Source organism: Trichechus manatus, unplaced genomic scaffold (assembly GCF_000243295.1).
Source record: "Trichechus manatus latirostris isolate Lorelei unplaced genomic scaffold, TriManLat1.0 scaffold00160, whole genome shotgun sequence".
Classification (NCBI taxonomy): Eukaryota; Metazoa; Chordata; class Mammalia; order Sirenia; family Trichechidae; genus Trichechus; species Trichechus manatus.
Window position 1 is genome coordinate 4,645,157 of NW_004444096.1, and position 17,553 is coordinate 4,662,709.

General features: G+C 35.2%; 1 protein-coding gene across 3 annotated transcripts in view; it reads left to right on the top strand.

Moving 5' to 3' along the window:
- Positions 1-17,553, top strand: part of ZEB1 (zinc finger E-box binding homeobox 1) — a 213,161-nt gene that overhangs the window by 56,549 nt on the left and 139,059 nt on the right. For all 3 annotated transcript variants that reach the window (XM_023740605.1, XM_004386257.3, XM_023740606.1), the window contains one exon: positions 13,917-14,059. The gene's annotated coding sequence lies outside the window, so the exon portion shown is untranslated. The remainder of the gene's footprint in view (positions 1-13,916; positions 14,060-17,553) is intronic.

The following is a 17,553-nucleotide window of genomic DNA, read 5'->3' on the forward strand; positions in this document are numbered from 1 at the left end:
ATATAAATGGAGAGACAAACTTCAATGAGATAATTAACAGACAAATGTAAAACTGCAACAGTGACTGATACCTATGGAAAAGTATAAGTTGCTGTGAGAATAGAAGCAATATGGTTGTTTTATAGGTAAAGCACAGAAGCCACACATTCTGTAAGTTTATTTTTTAAAGTGAAATGATAACTTGTATTATGAAATGTTGAAGTTTATAATTCTTTTAAATGAATATCTTCTAGCAAGGCATGTAGAAAGACTAAATTCTAAGCATGGAGAAAAGAAAATTTTTATGTTGCTAGGCTATTTTCTGGAGCCCTGGTGGCGCTGAGGTTAGGCATTTGACTGCCAACGAAAATGTCAGCAGTTCGAATCTACCAGCTGCTCCTTGGAAACCCTGTGGGGCAGTTCTGTAGGGTCTCTATGAGTTGGAATCGACTAGATGGCAATAGGTTTGGTTTTTTTTTTTTTTTTTTTTTTTTGGTTTAGGCTATTTTCTTAGATTTCTTAAGAATTTAAAACAAAGCCTAGTCAAAGCAGCATTATTATGTCAGATTTTCACTTACAGGAGAGAAGTTCTTATGTGATCCTTTAACATCTCAGGAATGAATGCAGTCAATGAGGACCCTGATTTCTTTAACTGAATTTAAGTTAATTAAAGGATATCCACCATGAAATAACTGCTGTCTTCTCCACAGTAACCATTCCGTTCTAATACCAAGCCAATTCAGAGGTTTATCACACATTTTACATCATTAAAATATGTTACATGCAGACATTTTTTAATGGTAGTATGATTTCCTTAATCAACTTTTATCCCTTTTTGAAAAAAAAAATGACTGCAAAATGTAGATTTCATTTTAAATCAAGCCTCTTAAACCATTTTTCATGAATTTATTCTAAAACATATTTATTAAAATTTTGGAAAGTAAAATGATAGAACTTTTAGACGCCTAATGCTCATACTCTGTCTGTTGGACACAGAGAATCTGGTCTAAGGAAAAGACATTAATGATACTTGAAAAGTAATGGGGTTAGTCATCTTCACATGTTAGATTTGTCAACATTTTTTAAAACTCTCATTAAAGACTAGCTTTTCTTTATTCAGCTGATAGTATAAATGAATTGAGTCAGAGCCTATAATCTAGCATGAAACTAAAATTAGAAAAGTTTACTTTTGTAATAGAAATAATCTTACCCTAGTTTCCTACTGAAATATGTAAGCTATTTAAAATATTAGCTGAGTATAAATCATTTTCAAGTGGCAAAATTCAAATTAGGTCAATTGTTAACTTTTTCCTGAAAAATATTATGTTGAAGTTAATCTCTGTGGTGACTTCCAAATATGCTTTTTCCTACTGTGGTTGTTGGATCCCATTTCATGGCGACCCCATTTCATGGCGACCCCATGTGTGCAGAGTAGAACTTCTCCATGAGGCTTTCAAGGCTGTGAGCTTTCAGAACCAGCTTGCCAGGCATGTCTTCCACGGCACCTCTGGGTGGGTTTGAACAGCCAGCCTTCCAGCTAGTAGTTGTACACTTAACTGTTGGCAGCATCCAGGGACTCCAGGTCACCAAGCTGACTGTCAGGTGTTCTGATTGTAGGATCTCAACCCAGAGCTGGTCAGCTCCAGGTAGTTCTTGTCAGTGCTGGGAGGACGGTGTCTCTCCCATATGTTCCATCTAGGAGTGTCTTGAGGAAAATGTTCCTTGCTGGGTAATTGTCCATGACATTCAGTTTTCCTTGACAGTTCCTTTTGGTCCTAGGGAGCTCTGGTGGCGCAGTGTTAAGAGCTCAGCTGCTAACAAAAAGGTCGGCAGTTCGAATCCACCAGTTGCTCCTTGGAAACCCTCTGGGGCAGTTCTTCTCTGTCCTATAAGATCACAATGAGTCGGAATCAACTCAGTGGCACTGGATTTTTGTTTTTGTTATGATGCTGTGCAGTTAGCTTTGATTAGTCCATGATGTCAAGTGGAACATTAGGCGTTTAGCCACTCGAAGATACTAAAAACACGTAGATATGTAAGTACCCCTGGTGGAGGGTGGTCCGTAGCGTTTCTTTTACTGAAGTGAATTAAAAATTACTTTTGTTTCTAAGCAAACAAAAGTCTATTAATAGTCATCAATTTTTAACCATATTACCTTTCAGTATAGCAAATAATGGAGTGTCTGATTGTATGCACATACAAATATATGTTGGAATGTAATACAATGACTACTGTTTTAAATGTTGGAGCTACTACTGTCAGAAGACATAAATTAGGATTAACAATGGCATGGAATTAGAAATTTGAATGAGAAAATAAATTTTTAATAAAAGCTATTGTTTATGGCTGTGGGCAGAAAAAATATTTTCAGTTCAATATAAGAAAGAACTTTTAATGTGGAAAATAAAATGGGATGCCTCCCAAGATCAAGTCAAACTTAAGAGTCTAACAGTTTAAGAAGGGATTTTTGCTGATATAAATCACTATGATTTATTTGAAGGAATTTGTAGTATATCTTTAAAAATTCATGTAGTAATAAGAATCATCATGATATTAATATATAAATTATATATGAAATAGATATTACTAGCAATATTAAGCTGCTGTTTATGGTGGGATCTTTACTGAATAAACAAGAGGTAGAAGAGCAAATCCCAATCATTCATTCTGTAAATTCTTACTGAGAACCTGCTATATATTGGCCACTCCACTAGGCACTGGGACATACTCTTGAATAGATTGATGTGACCCCCTGGTTTATAGTCTGACAGGAAAGGTAGACATTACACAAGTAATTAGTATAAAGTAGAGTGACATGTGACATTATAAAAACAAAGCAGCTCTTTCTTAGGGATGGATACCTTATGAGAAGTGATCTGTAGTATGCTAATAATTTTAGCAGTTTACTTTCCTTGTGAAATGAGGTTATTCATTTTGACATGAAAATTGGACAGAAATTCTTTGAGAATGGATCTTATAAATTAGTAAAGATTGAAACAGTCTTGTTATTCGTATAGCTTATTTAAGCCAAGAAACTGCTATGGAACCATCTTGTCCATCTGCTCTTTGCGTTAACAAGAAAGTGTATTCATGGAAGGAGATTGGAACTACTTTTGTTTACCTCACTGTGGACCTCATTCTATTTTCAGCTATGGTTTGAGTATAATATTTGAGTATTATAGTATTTTAATCCTACATTAGAACACTCTCTCAAGCTTCCATCAACCACCTAAGTACGGGTGCTATCCTTTCTGTATGCCACTAAAATAGGTCTAAGCAGGTAAAAGTAACACTCATTATAATTGTTTGCTATTACGTATTTTGTGCTTTAGTTTCTAGGTGTCAAAAATGTGAATATGAGCAGAAGAACTCAGTGACTGTTATGTATATTGTACATTAATCACAGATAAATAAATTTCAAATAGTAGTGGTTAAGAAGTTGGTCTCTAGAGTCACACTGGTTAGGTTTGAGTATTAACTCTGACACTTACAAGCTTTCCGGTCATAGAAAAGTCGTATAACCTCTCTGTGCTTCAGTTTCCTCATCTGTAGAATGGAAGTAAGAATAACCTTCCTTGTAGAAAGTGAAATTATTTGATATATATAAAATGCTTAAAACAGTACCTAGTACATAGAAAGTGCTCATAAGGGCTTCGTATGTTGTCGTATTAACCAAAACAGCAACAATTATAATAATAATTTCCTCATCTCAAAATTGTCATGCCTAATTCACAAAGTTAGACCAAGAGAAATAGTCAAAGGTGCTAAAATTATATACATTACAATACAAAGAGCTGTTATCATTATTACTGCTAAGCAGATTATCAGTGAAATTCTCACCCACATTCTGGAACTCGTTTAGCAGCAGTTGAGCAGTCACTCAAAGGCGTCCATAGATTGCATGTCTACGATCAAGGTTATCTCAGCAGTAAACCAAGACTCAGTCTATCCCAGGCTTCATGGAATGATCCTTCTCTTCTAAGAAAATGTATGGCAAAGATCTGTTCTTATTTACCCCGTGGAAGATAAACCCAAACCAAAGTGGAATAAGTGTGGGAAAGAAATGGCGATGTCGATATTAAGTATTTTTTCCCTGCAGAAATCCCATCAAGGGATTCCTTCCTATAATAGGTCTACATTATGTTTATGTAGCACTTCTGTTACTTTACCTATATTATTAGAAAGCAAATTTTCTTCTCTCTTAAGATAGGCATATAGTATTACATTATCTATTTCTTATAATTTGTGAAGAAACACAGTTTAGGCTTTTTTTCTTAAAATTAAGGTCAATAAAATATCTTTATATGGACATTTTTATCTATTGGTTTGATGCCCTAGCAAAATGTTTTAAGAGGTAAATAATTTTGCCAGTAATTCTTATTGTTAAGAAACAATTTCAGGGTGAAATTTAATTAGACATTTTCCTTGAGTTGTGGACTTTCAAGTCTACATATGTACAAAGAGAATGTTTGTGGAATAATTCAATTTAATGATCATCACAAGTATAAATATCTTAACTAATTGATTTTAGATGAAGTATTTGAATTAAATTTTAAAATAGATATTTTATAACCTAGTCTCCTTTCTGTTCACAGTACAGAAATATTTCTTGCATTTTAAAATGCTAAATGAGAGAAAATTATTTGCATACTATTGAGTTTGGTGTTCTATGACCACTAGTACAATTACTTCTAATAGAATTAATCAAGTGTTTATTGAAAACGTATTAGCAATATGGCATTTGCTAATCCTAATGTTCTAGTAGCCTAAAAGAGTTACGCTTTCCCCCTACACAGGACCTAGGCAGGCTTGTTGTTGTTAGCTGCTGAATCCACCTGATTCATGGTGACTCCATGCGCAGTGGGGACTACAACCATGAAAAGAACACTTGGACTTGAAGCAGAAAGTTTGAGATCTAGTTCCTTCTCTGCCACTAATAAATGGAAGGATCTTAAATAGATGAACTTAACTCAATTTCTGAGGCCACCTTAGCATCTCAGTTGCCTCAATATATCTCAGATATTCCCACATAAGTTATGTAGCATTCCTTCAGTTCACAAGGGATATGTAAAATTCCATTAGTGTGCCTAATTTTCAAACCAATTTCTTTGTTAGATAATTAAGATTAACAAAAGTCATAAAATTATTTTTCAAATAAAAATTTTCAACAGGTACCACTTTATTTCTTTTCCTACCTTTGGACTTTTTATAAATGAGTTTTGAATAACTAGAGTAGTCATAACCAACTCTGCCGTTTGTAACACTGTAGGGAATTTCTAGTTCTTCAAATAATGTCAGATGATTTCTCAGATTAATCTACTAATTCATTAACAAGTATACTGTAGCATTTTAAGAAAAAGGAAATAAAATAAACATGACTAATTTATATATATAATATATGAGTGTGTGTGTGTGTACTTCAGAAAAACCAACAGCTGAAGACCATTATTGAGCACAGTTCTCCTCTGACGTGCATGGGGTTGCCATGAGTTGGAATCAACTCCACAGCAACTGGTTTTTATATATATGGGGTGTGTGTGTGTGTGTGTGTGTGTGTGTACACAGCTTGAGTCTGCTTTACCAGATGATCTCATTGAATCACTTAAGTATCATTCACTTCTTCTGAAGAGGAAACCAAACCCAAACCAGACCCTTTGCCTTCAAGTAGAATCTGACTCATAGCAACTCTATAGGACATAGTAGAACTGCCCCACAGGGTTTCCAAGGCTGTAACCTTTACGAAAGCAGACTGCTACATCTTTCTCCGGCAGAGCAGCTGGTGGGTTTGAACCAACGACCTTTCAGTTAGCAGCTGAGCGCTTAACCACTGCACCACCGGGGCTCCTTCCTGAAGAGGAAGGGAGTAGTAATTAGAACTTGCCAGTCGTCATGGGAGCTGCTAATTGAAGCATTACTATATTATCTAGCCGTTGATTAGTGTTGTAGAGGTCTGTGCTGTGGTAGGTTTGTTGTATTCTAGAGTCAAGTGAACGTTGGGTAAACATTGCCGTCTAAATCTGCGAACCATTAGAAATTGATTGGTAAGCCTGTTAAACTACTAGATGCTATTAAAGTTATAATCAGAATAGTTTTAAAGATAAATCAAAGAATTAAAATAGATGCCTTTTATAGGCTTAACAGAAATTTAAGAATGTGTATATTGTGAGCTACTCTGTTTTAAATGTTAGGATATTATAAGAGCTTTGAATGTAAACATTTTGGGGACAAGGATAATCTTATGAAAGAAGACTAAACTTTATAAGAAAATACAACTAACATAAAGAAAATAACTTTTTCTTTGGAGGATTTGCCTACTGTGGTGTCATGAGGAAAAAGCATATAAATCATTGAGCAAGTGTTAACACAGTAAAAGTGAAGGAAGGAACCAGCAAAAATGGCCTCACTAATTACTGTGAAAGTAAGAGGACTTAGTGGACACCTTACGCTATCGAATGCTTTCTATAAGAGGGGCAGTAAGTGGCTGACCGCCATTGCTCTGTAGCGGAGTTGCGTGTGGCAGCTTGTTTTCCATCGTTTCTATGTACCATACAGACTGTCATGCATTTTGCATCCTTGCTTTGTATTGGATGGGAACGTTTGGTATATAGTAGGGTGACAGAGGATAGTTCTGTTTTTACTTATATTAGAACAGAATTTGCTAGCTGATATCCCTGGGTCTTGAATTTAAAAAAAAAAAAATGGCGAAAAATTTCAAACATATAGAAAAGAAACTAGTATATATAATAAACCCCCATATACCTATCACCCTGATTTAACAATTAGCAAAAATTTGCCACATTTGCTTCATCTGCTTTCTTCTCAGCTATTTTAAGGCAGATCTCAGACCTCAATTCTTTTCACTCCTACATTCTTTGGTATTTATCTCTTTTTAAAAAGACATTTTTTATATAACCATAAAACTAACAGTAATTACCTTTTATTACCTAATATGAGTTGGAATCGACTCAATGACAACAGGTTTTTTGGTTTAATACTATATCCGTATTTGGTTTTCCTGATTTTGTCTCAAAAATGTCATTTTCCGTTTGGATTGCTCATTCAGAATCCAAACAAGATCCACATACAGCATTTGGTTGTTAGGACTGCTCTATATTTAAACAGTCTTTTCTTCCCCACCACTTACCTCCTATATGGCTCCCTCCCCTCTCTTCCCGTCTACTTCCCTCTGCTTCCCCTCCCCTTCCCTCCTTTCCCCCTCTCTTTCCCTCTCCTTCCCTCCCTCTCTTCTTTCCTTTTCCCAGGACTTATTAACTTACTGAAGAAACTGGCTCAGCTATCCTGTAGAGTATCCCCTATTCTGGATTTTCCTGTTGACTTCCGCATTAACTTGGTTCTCTAGCCTCTAAACTTTCTGAAAATGACAAGTTAGCTCAAAAGACTTAGATTCACGTTCAGCTTTGGTTTTGGAGATGAGGTTGGGGGTGGGCAGGAATACTCCCTGCATGGAGCTATTCCTTCATACCGCATCCCATCAGGAAGCATATATCTGCTTGCCACACTTTTAGCGATCTTAAAATTAGTCGGTGGTGACTGACAGCCTGATCTCACTATTGAGAGTTCTCCATCAACCTTTCTTTCTTCTGATGGTTTCATCCATTGCTGATTGTTGCCTGAATCAGTTATTTCATTAGGGTTTGCGAGATAATGCGTTTTTAAATTGGCTACTCCTTCCAGATTTATTAGTGGAAACTCTTTTATAAAGAAGAAATTTCCCTCATAAACAATGGCTTTCTGGTTCACTGAAGTAGCAGAGGCATGGCGAGGGTGAAGAGCACCCAGGGACAATCTCTAAGTTTGTGCCCCCCACCCATCCAGCCTTGCTGAGGGGGTGGGATTCGCCTACGTGGGGTGGTTGATTCCCTGGCCTCATCTGGTGCCCATTTGGACTTGCACCTGGGGGCAAATGCCCCTCTCTGCACCTTCTCCTTCCTAGCGTCTGTGAAATAGTTGATCTTCCAAAGAGTCCTGGTGTTTTTAATACGGTGTCTTAAATACCTAGTTTAATATCCAAGGGTGACTTGTGGTACAAGGGTCACCATAGCACATTGAGAACCCACGTGATTGTGAGGATTTTCATAGAATAAAGATATTTATTATTTGATTTTCACAAATACCGTCAGTATTGGAATGATTTTATGTATAGTCAGAAGTAGGTGTCTTGGTCGTATAGGAGTTGGGGACCTTCTCCTGGTTCTACTTGGTCAAATAGACTATTTTGTGAGAGGGTTGGGTGATAAGTTGAGCTTCAGGGAATAGGAGTCTTCATTAAGTCAGCAAGCTGAACAGTACCACCTCACAGAGCAGTAGCATAAGTGGGAATAATTTTATATTGCTAGAATCATAAACTTAAATTCAGAAATGAAACAATTATAATTTCATTATTTATTCAAAATTATCACTAACCCCGTTTTTATTTAATACTGTTAATGATCAAAACCTGATGAAAAAATAATACCAAAATACTCATTTTTAGATGACGTGATTAATTACCTAGAAAATCTAAGACAGTTTTAAAACCACTTAAAAAAAACAATTTAATACTGTATTTCTATGCCAAGTCTTTTTTTTAATGTAAAAAGACTCTACTCAGAATTGTAACAAACAAAATATGCTACTTATCAATACATTTGAGAGACAGGCTTGACCTACTAAACATATTAGAAAAAAATTTTAAGATTCAGATAAATGAAAAGAAACTTTCTGAATCATGAGAATATTGGTGAATTATTTGATCATAAGTAATTTATAGATTTTTAGGTTTCTTTTAATTTTTTAAAGTTTGTAGTGTTTTATTTTTACACTGATTCTACAACGAGGGGGAGTCTAGCCCTGCTAAATATCAGAACCGTTTTAAAGCTACAGTGTCTAAAACAGTGGTAATGATGCAGGAATAGATGTGTGATGCAGATACTCAAGGAGACCTCTCTGCCCCTTGGAGATTTAAGTATAAATGTTTCTTGAACCTCTGACTTCATGGTCTGTGAAAGTCAAGAGTCATGCCCTTCAGCCTGTGACTTACGCAAATCCTGTCTCTTAAGTATGACCTCATGTTTCTCTGCCTCTGCTTATATGCCACCCTGTTTTCTGCCAGTCTCAATACAGATATGAAATCAGCCCTTGACTAGTTTCAAAAAGTTAGCATTTTGTGAGTTTAGACACTGTGTAGATGATGCAGCCAGCAAATTCTTTTCCTAGCGTTTTTTGCAAAACACTGCTCTCCACGTTCATTCATGCCCCCTTCTACTCACGTGCTTTCCTAGGTTAATACAGTTGTCTTAAGAGGAATTCTGAAAAGCTAACTTTTTCCCCGCATTGTACAGCATAGACCATTGGAACATTATGAGGAATCTGGAGTTAGTCCCATCTACATACAACAACTTAATATATGATAAAATATTCTATTCTAAAGGAGGAGCCAGATAAAGGATATTCATTCAATGATATGGGCTAGTGGCATTCAGTGGGATAACAGCACAACTGATTAGATGAAAAAATGTTTCATCCATACCTTATAGAACCATAGGAATTAAAAAGAAAAGGCAGCAAAGAGAACAGAGTATTTTCACATCTCATATTTGAAGCAGTAGTAGAACTCACCAAAGAAGTGATATACTTGAATAATAATAAACTAAATTTTGTTAGACTAAAACATTACAATTAAAAGGATCACAGAAGATTTGGAAAATATCTGTATCAAAAGTTACAAAGAGAGTGATAGTAGTTGAAATAGTTATATATTATTATAGACTAAGCAAATTTGAGACATCTGGATCCCAGTGTAGAAAGGAGAAAAGACTATGAAGAGACTTATATGAATATGAATAATGAAGGAAAATTTACTCATGTACTTAAACCACAAATTACAAATTAAAATAACCATGAGATATTATTTTTTTCATTGTATTAAAGGAGCTAACTTTTTTTAAGAAATTAATACTGGCAAGATAAGCAGTGATAGCAAACCTTTTTTGGAAAGTAGTGCAGAGGACAAGCTTAGAGCCACAGTAATGTTCAGAAAGTTCATTTCTAGGAATTTATCATTAGGAAATAATTCTTTTTGCTAAGTATAAATCATAATAATATAAATGACCAATTTAGGGACTAATTATAGAATATTAATATGAAATATATTGCCTTTAAAAGATTATTTTTGAAGACACAGCACTGTCCAGTAGAACTTTCTGTGTTGATGGAAGTAATCTATATTTTTCGGTGTCCAATGTAGTCACCATTAGACGTATGTATCTACTGAGCAGTTGAAATATGGTGAGGGAAACTGAAGAACTGAATTTTTAATTTTATTTAATTTTAATTACCTAAATGTAAATACATGGAGCTAGTGGCTGTAGTATTGGACAGTGCAGCTATGGAAATAGGAGGAAACTTTTGGTGTAAGGAAAAATAAAATATTAAATATACGTGCCATGATCACAAGTGTGTATATACCTGTATGTACGTGTGGAAAGTGATATGTACAATTAAAATATTTGTTTTAGGATCAAAGGACATGGGTGATCTTTTTCTAAGTGCTACATTTTAAAAGATGAGGGAAAATGATACATTTCAGCACTGTACTGTTCATTGTGGTAGCCACTAGCTCCATGTGACAGTTCCCATTTGAATTAATTTCAGTTAAATTTAAATTAAAAATTTAGTTCCTCAGTCACACTCGGCTCAATAGCCACATGTGGCTAACGTTTACCACTTTGGACAAAGAAGAGAGAGGACATTTCCAGTGTCGGAAAAAGCGCTACCGGGCAGCACTGCAGAAAGAACCGTCCTGCCCTTTCTGCAGCGCGGTCCAGAAATACACTGAGCAAACCGTTGATGATTCATTAGTCAGTAATTTCAAAGGGCACAGGTGAATTAAAACTGGAAATTGGATTCAGTAAAAACTGAAGCGGTATAGTATCATAAGGTCTTAGGCTTATAACCTAGATCAGTGCTCCTTAAAATGGGGTCTGTGAACTGGTGTTGGTGTGTTACCAGTCCATGACTATTTTCCTCTCAATTTCTATACTGGTTTAGGAACTTTTATAGCAATGCCGTATTGCTGTGTAATCCAAGCACGTGATCCATGGACTCATCTTGTTGAAGAGTAGACCAGTCTGGTTGTTGTCAAAGCTGCGTGCAGGTCCAGGATGGGTTTCGGGAAAAAAGCAGTCCTTCACTACAGTATGAGAAACATTGGTCAGGATGAAAGAAGATAGATTTAGGGCGTTTTTGTAGGGCACATCAAATGAGTTGTTCGTATGGCGAAATGATCTGTACTTGCAAACGAAATTAAAAATGGAACCCTGAAGCTCTGAATATGGTAAACTTCATAGACTTCATCCCTCCTGACAGTGGAAATGAGGCAAATATATATAGATATTATATTATATATATATATATGTACTTCTATATATGTAGATATATATCTACATGTACATATCTATCTCCATCATCCACCAGTGTGAATAAGGACTTTCAAGGAGTTCATTGCTGGTTCCACTGCCCCGGGAACTTGTTCCCTTTTTCACCGTCCTTGGTGTGGTAGACTCAGCCAGCAGCGGAGTCCTCTCCTCACCTCAGGATCTCCACCTTTGTATTGCCCTTTACTGCCCTTTAGCTCCTCGTGGCATGTTGCTGCACTTAGTTTCTTTGTAACTGTTTTTTACTCCTTCACCCCAAAATTAGGTTCAAAAGCTTCCAAGATTTTCAAAACACGAAAATTGTTTTAAAATATTAGCTGTTGTGAACACTTAAATTCTTTAACCTAAAGTTTTGTTTTAAACTCTCTTCCTGGCACCTTTAAGTCTGATTTCCTGATATGAAAAGCAAGATATTAAACTATTTGTGAAATGTGGAAAGCATTTTACTGATATAATTAAAGCATAATCTATCAATTGAAGCATTATTTTGATGATACAAAGGTAAACCAATTATTGATTTACTGCTTGTTTCTTTATTTTGGTTTTTGGCTATACATTCTACTCCGTCACGTTGGGTCTCTGTGAGTTGGAATTGACTGGATGGCACACAACGACGATGTACTGTGAATAAAATGCCCCAAATGCACTGTCCAGTGCGTTTTGAGAACTGATTGCATGTTTGTGGAATTTGGGGTCAAACTAAATGAAGTATTTTATAATAGTTGTTGTTTCTTCTGATTCTAGTGGTCTTATATATCATACTTAAAAATAATTATACACTTTCTGTCCTTTATCATTATAGTAGGTTTATCTGTTATTGGTTCCAGCATCTTTTTCCTCCGAATTTTTTAAAGTTCGAAAGAGTTGAGAAAACACTTGAAGAAAATCAGTTTTAGTTTTTAATAACAGTTTGTAAGTTACAGACAGATAAATGAATATATAGTTCACCATTTCCTATTTAAATTCTGTTCCTTTTAAGATTGAACAAGATGTACATATTTACTTAAAATATATATGAAATCAGACAGAAAAGCATCTTCTGATTTCATCTTCACAGTTTGGTAGTGATTTGTTTAGGCAGAATTATAGATATAGATAACCGTTTTATCACTTGTTTTATACTGACCTACTTTCCAAGAGATGAAAAATAATGAGTACTGAAGTACTGCTACTTTCTGTCCAAATTTATGTTCTTATATTTGATAGATGGTAAGCACTCAGCAACTAACCAGAAGGTTGGCAAATCGAATCCACCCACAGTGTCTTGGAAGACAGGCCTGGTCATCTGCTTCCGAAAGGTCGCAGCCTTGAAAACCCTATGGAGCAGTTCTACTCTGCACACACGGGGTTGCCATGAGTCGGAATCGACTCAACAGCAACTAACAGCAACATAACAATATATTTTAAAGTACAGCGTGTGATTGCTTGCTCTTAACAAATTATTCCATTCCTTTTAAGGAGTTTGGGTTGCAATAATATATTTATAGCAATTAAATAACATCTAAATATTTTAAGATATAACATTTTTAAACATTGTATTCTTGTTATTAATATGTGATTAAAGGTTGATATTGTTAACATTTTTATATAACCCATTTTCTAACCTCTCAGAACATTTTTAGGATTATAATTGCTTCATTTTATCCAGGTTTCACCCTTGAGAATACTTACTAATTGGTTAATATTCATTCTATTCATCAAAAAAAGTTTTTTTTTTAGTGCTTACTATTTGCCAGGAACTGGCAGGCTGTACAGATAAGCAGTGTTTAAAAAAAAAAAAAAAAGGCAAAAATCCCTTTCTGCACGGAGCTTACAGTCTAGTAATTTGCCTAGTATTTGATTTTGTGCCATTTAACCCAACTCAGAGGGCTACTTTTCTGTTAGTTGTCAGACAACATGTAATTATTTGGAAATATAATTGTAATATATTGTAATAATTTAATATTGTAATAATTTGGAAATACATAAATTATTTGGAAATATAAAATGCCATCAAGTCGATTCTGACTCATAGTGACCCTGTAGGACAGAGTAGAACTGCCTGTTAGGGTTTCCAAGGAGTGCCTAGTGCATTCAAACTGCCAACTTTTTGGTAAGCACTTAACCATTGCACCACCAGGGCTCCACTCTTTTGTTAGTTGTCAGGCAAGTGCCTCATTGCTTTTCAATGAGTTTGGCTGTGCTAGTTTTTTTTTAATGGAATTTACAACTGTAATCATTTGGTAACCCAAAATTTTTCCATATTTTTCTCAGCTTTCCAGTTAGTTCAGTGATGGGAGAAGAAATTGAGCTAGTAACTTAAGGTTTGGGGTTTTAAGAAATTAAGTTGAAAGATGCAGTATTCTTTAGGAAAGATAATTTTTTTTGAAAGAAGAAAGTGATTTTTGGAATATTCTTGGTTTTATCTAAGTTCTTTATGACCTGAATTTTATAATATGGAAGGATAAGCTTTCCAGTAGGTACAGTCTCAGCATAATCTTTTACTCTTCTCTCCTTCTTCAGGAAAATCTTAAACTTCCACCATAAGAAGATTAGAAAGAGGTCCCTCCTGCACCAAGAAAGATCTGCAGGTCTTTTTCAGTGTTCTTGGAGGTGTGGGGTGTGAGAACTTGATCAGTTTGTGTCAACCACCTTGTTCTCTAGAGGTAAGCACTGTGTAGTGAATGCACACTCATGGGCCCAAGCTCCTAACAGGACTGGTTTTGGAATGCTCCACTGAGGATTTGAGACCATCAGACTTTCTCACAGAAGGGTGGCCCAGGCAGCCACTTGTGGTCAGATCACACATATTCATCAAGAGGTGATTTTAATTTTGGGGAAGTGAAGCACATCCTAGAGATGTATGGACATTTTTTGTTGTTTTGTTTGGGTTTACTTTTAAAAATCCCAGTTGTCATAAAACTTGTCTTCCAGTTTAGTCTGCATCTAAATCATTTAGTAACTGTTGTATTTGATTCCTCATCAAGAATTCTTCTTGGATGCCTTGAAATTTGCATTCAAGAATTTTGAGGCAAAGACAACATTAAAATGGTCTTGTGACGTTATAGCTTAATTGATATAACTAGCTTTAAAGATTGCTTTTCTTGATCGTTTTGAAGTTTTGTCTCATACCTTTACTTCAAGTAAAGTCCATCAGGCTATTTGTAATCTGTGTTGAGCTTCAGAAAGTATGGAAGCAAAGGCCTTCTTAATCTTTGAAAGGTATATGATCACAACATTTCTTATATCAGGTCCTGATTGAAAAAAATCTCATTTAAAATCAGCAACCTTTTTTTGCAACTTTTCCCCATCTTAAGGAAATGAGGAATATATGCATTAGTTCTACTAGGGAAAATTTTGAAAGATATATAAATTAATGCCTTAGCTTTACGTCCAAACTCTACCATCAGAAAACCTTACTGTTCTCTTGCACAATTTATTAACACTTCTCAAAATGACCAATCCTAAGTAAAATGACATTTGAGTATCATTCCTTGATTATGGAGAAGATTGGAAGCATGCTAATATTGAAAATACAATCAAGATTAGAAGTAGGTCACTATTAGATAAGAATAACTTTGACAACCACCAAAAGACTTAATGTCTAACAAAACATTTCAGATTGTAATCCCCAGGATCTTACGGCATTGACAATGAAGATTTAAAGTGCTAATGAAGTTAAATCTATTCATTTCCAGTTATAGTCATCTTTTTTTCTTAAAGTTCTTTAAGTGATTTGGACACTTTAGTTCTACAAGATGTGAACTTCTCATAGATAATTCAGTTTAGGAAAAATTTGCTGATTTTTGTATTGGCAACCCTATCTTTGATATGACAAATTTTGTTGTCTTTTTGAAACCATTGTTCTTCCTGTATCTGTATAATAAAAGTTACTAAGGAGGGAAAAAATCCTTTGTGTTTGCTGTTAGAATGAGAAAAAAATTACAGCTTAGACTTTATTTGAAAAAACTTTAAGAACCAATTTACTTTTTGTGGGCAAATAGTTAAAAGAGTTATAGCTAGTCTTGCTATGGGAAAATTTTAAAGATTTCAGTCTTCAAAGTAGATGTAATACAAGTTTTATCATGGAAAAAATAGAGATTACTGAGTGTTTAGAGATAATCTGTGTATACAGTTTTTCTAAGGATTTTTATTTGTGAGAGCATTTTAAGGATTTTTAGCCTTCACAATAGCACAGAATAGAATGAACAAATGATTAACTCTTGGGGACAGTTGAGAAAAACATTTGAATTAAAACCAAAAAGCTACTACAATTGTAAGGTGGGATGTCAGAGTAACTGAGTAGGTTGTTATTCCTGCCAAAACTAAAGCTCTATTATAACTGAACTGTTTTTAATCTAAAAAGATTCCTACCCTCCCCACTTCCCCCTTTTTAAAAAGAACCTTGGCCTAAGAAAATAAGGGCAACAAAATTTGGAAAAAAAAAAAGTTAATCCACCCTTCTGGAACAAGTATCTTCATTTCAGATATGTAGTGTATGTATATGAAATGGAGACCACTAAGATCTTGCCTTCTGTATCTGAACTATCCAAAATAAGACCTTGTCCCAACGGTTCTTATTAATATCTTGTATCACCGTAATTCATATTAGGCAACAAAATAAATTACTTGTTACGTGATTTTGATAATATGTAGGAGTGAAAACCCAATATAATGGGACAGAGTAAATCTTCCATTGAAACTAGGATCTGGGAGGATATTTTATTTTTATATAAACATATTCAAATACATATGTACATACTAATGTTCATTTATTCTTTTGAATTATTTAAGAGTTATTTGTCAAATTTCGGATTTCTGATTTTTCTTTCACTAGTATTGGATGCTATGTTTTTTGTTTTGTTTTGTTTAAAGTGGCCATAACCAGTCCATGTATGCAGTCCTTACTAGAAATTTAGTTTCCTTGGTGTGATCATGCTCCCTGCCTATTCCAGTAGCTAGATGGAGGTGAGGGAGGCAGCCTGTATTACCAATATTGACTTTTTTAGGGGAAGAAGAAGGACATTCTAGCTCATCCCTCACCTTGGAGCCATCTAGACAAGCATTGTCCGATAGAACTATCATATGAGCTACAAATACAAACTACATACGTGATTTTAAGTTTTCTAGTAGTTACATTAAAAAAGTAAACAGAAACAGATAAAATTAATTTTAGTAACATTTCACTTAACATACCCCAAATATTAATGTGTAATTAATAAAAAAATTGTTTGAGATACTTTTCATTTTTTCATACCAAGTGTTCGAAATCTGGTGTGTGTTTCACACTTACAGCACATCTTGCATTGGACAAGCCACGTTTCAAGTGCTCAGCGGCACATGGAGCTAGTGGCTACTGTAGTAGACAGTACAGATCTGGAGCAGGAGTAGCGCTCCCCTGTTAGCTTCATTCATGCTGAAATCTATGGGGGAGCCTGTGAGCACCCTTGGTTTAGAGTTCCCAGAATTAGCAGAAAAATGATTTAGTATAACAAATAATTTTTTAGCATAATTGTGTTTCATGAAGTGTTTGGGACATACCTATAAAAAATGTTGTTTATCTGAAATTCAAATTCAGCTGGGCATCCTGTATTTTATCTGGCAACTCTACCCTGGTTTAACTTGAGTGGAAGACATCACCAGGCTGCCTAGAAGCTTATAGGGCTGGAGGAAGAGAATCTCTTCCTCTGTGCAGGATTTTGATAACCCTCAGATAATAAGTATGCAAAGAAGACACTATATGTAGCCCGTTTCTTCCTAATTGTCTAAGATACTTAAGACTAAAGAAGAGCGTACGTGACAGAAACTCATTTCTTACACATTTAAGCACTTTAAATTATTATGTTGTTGTAAAAAACAAAAAAACCCCATTGCTATCGAGTCGATTCTGACTCATAGCAACCTTACAGGACAGAGTAGAACTGCCCCACAGGGTTTCCAAGGAGGAGCTGGTGGATTCGAACTGCCAGTCTTTTGGTTAGCAGCCTGAGCTCTTAACCGCTGTGCCACCAGGGCTCCAAAAGTTCTATAGTTCATGAAATTTTATAAATGGAATGATTAGTTACTTTTGTTTTATAAAACATAAATCCTCTAACAGCACATCTGCTAGTGCCACGTCTGCTAGTTCCACATCTGCTAGTGCCACATCTGCTAGTGCACG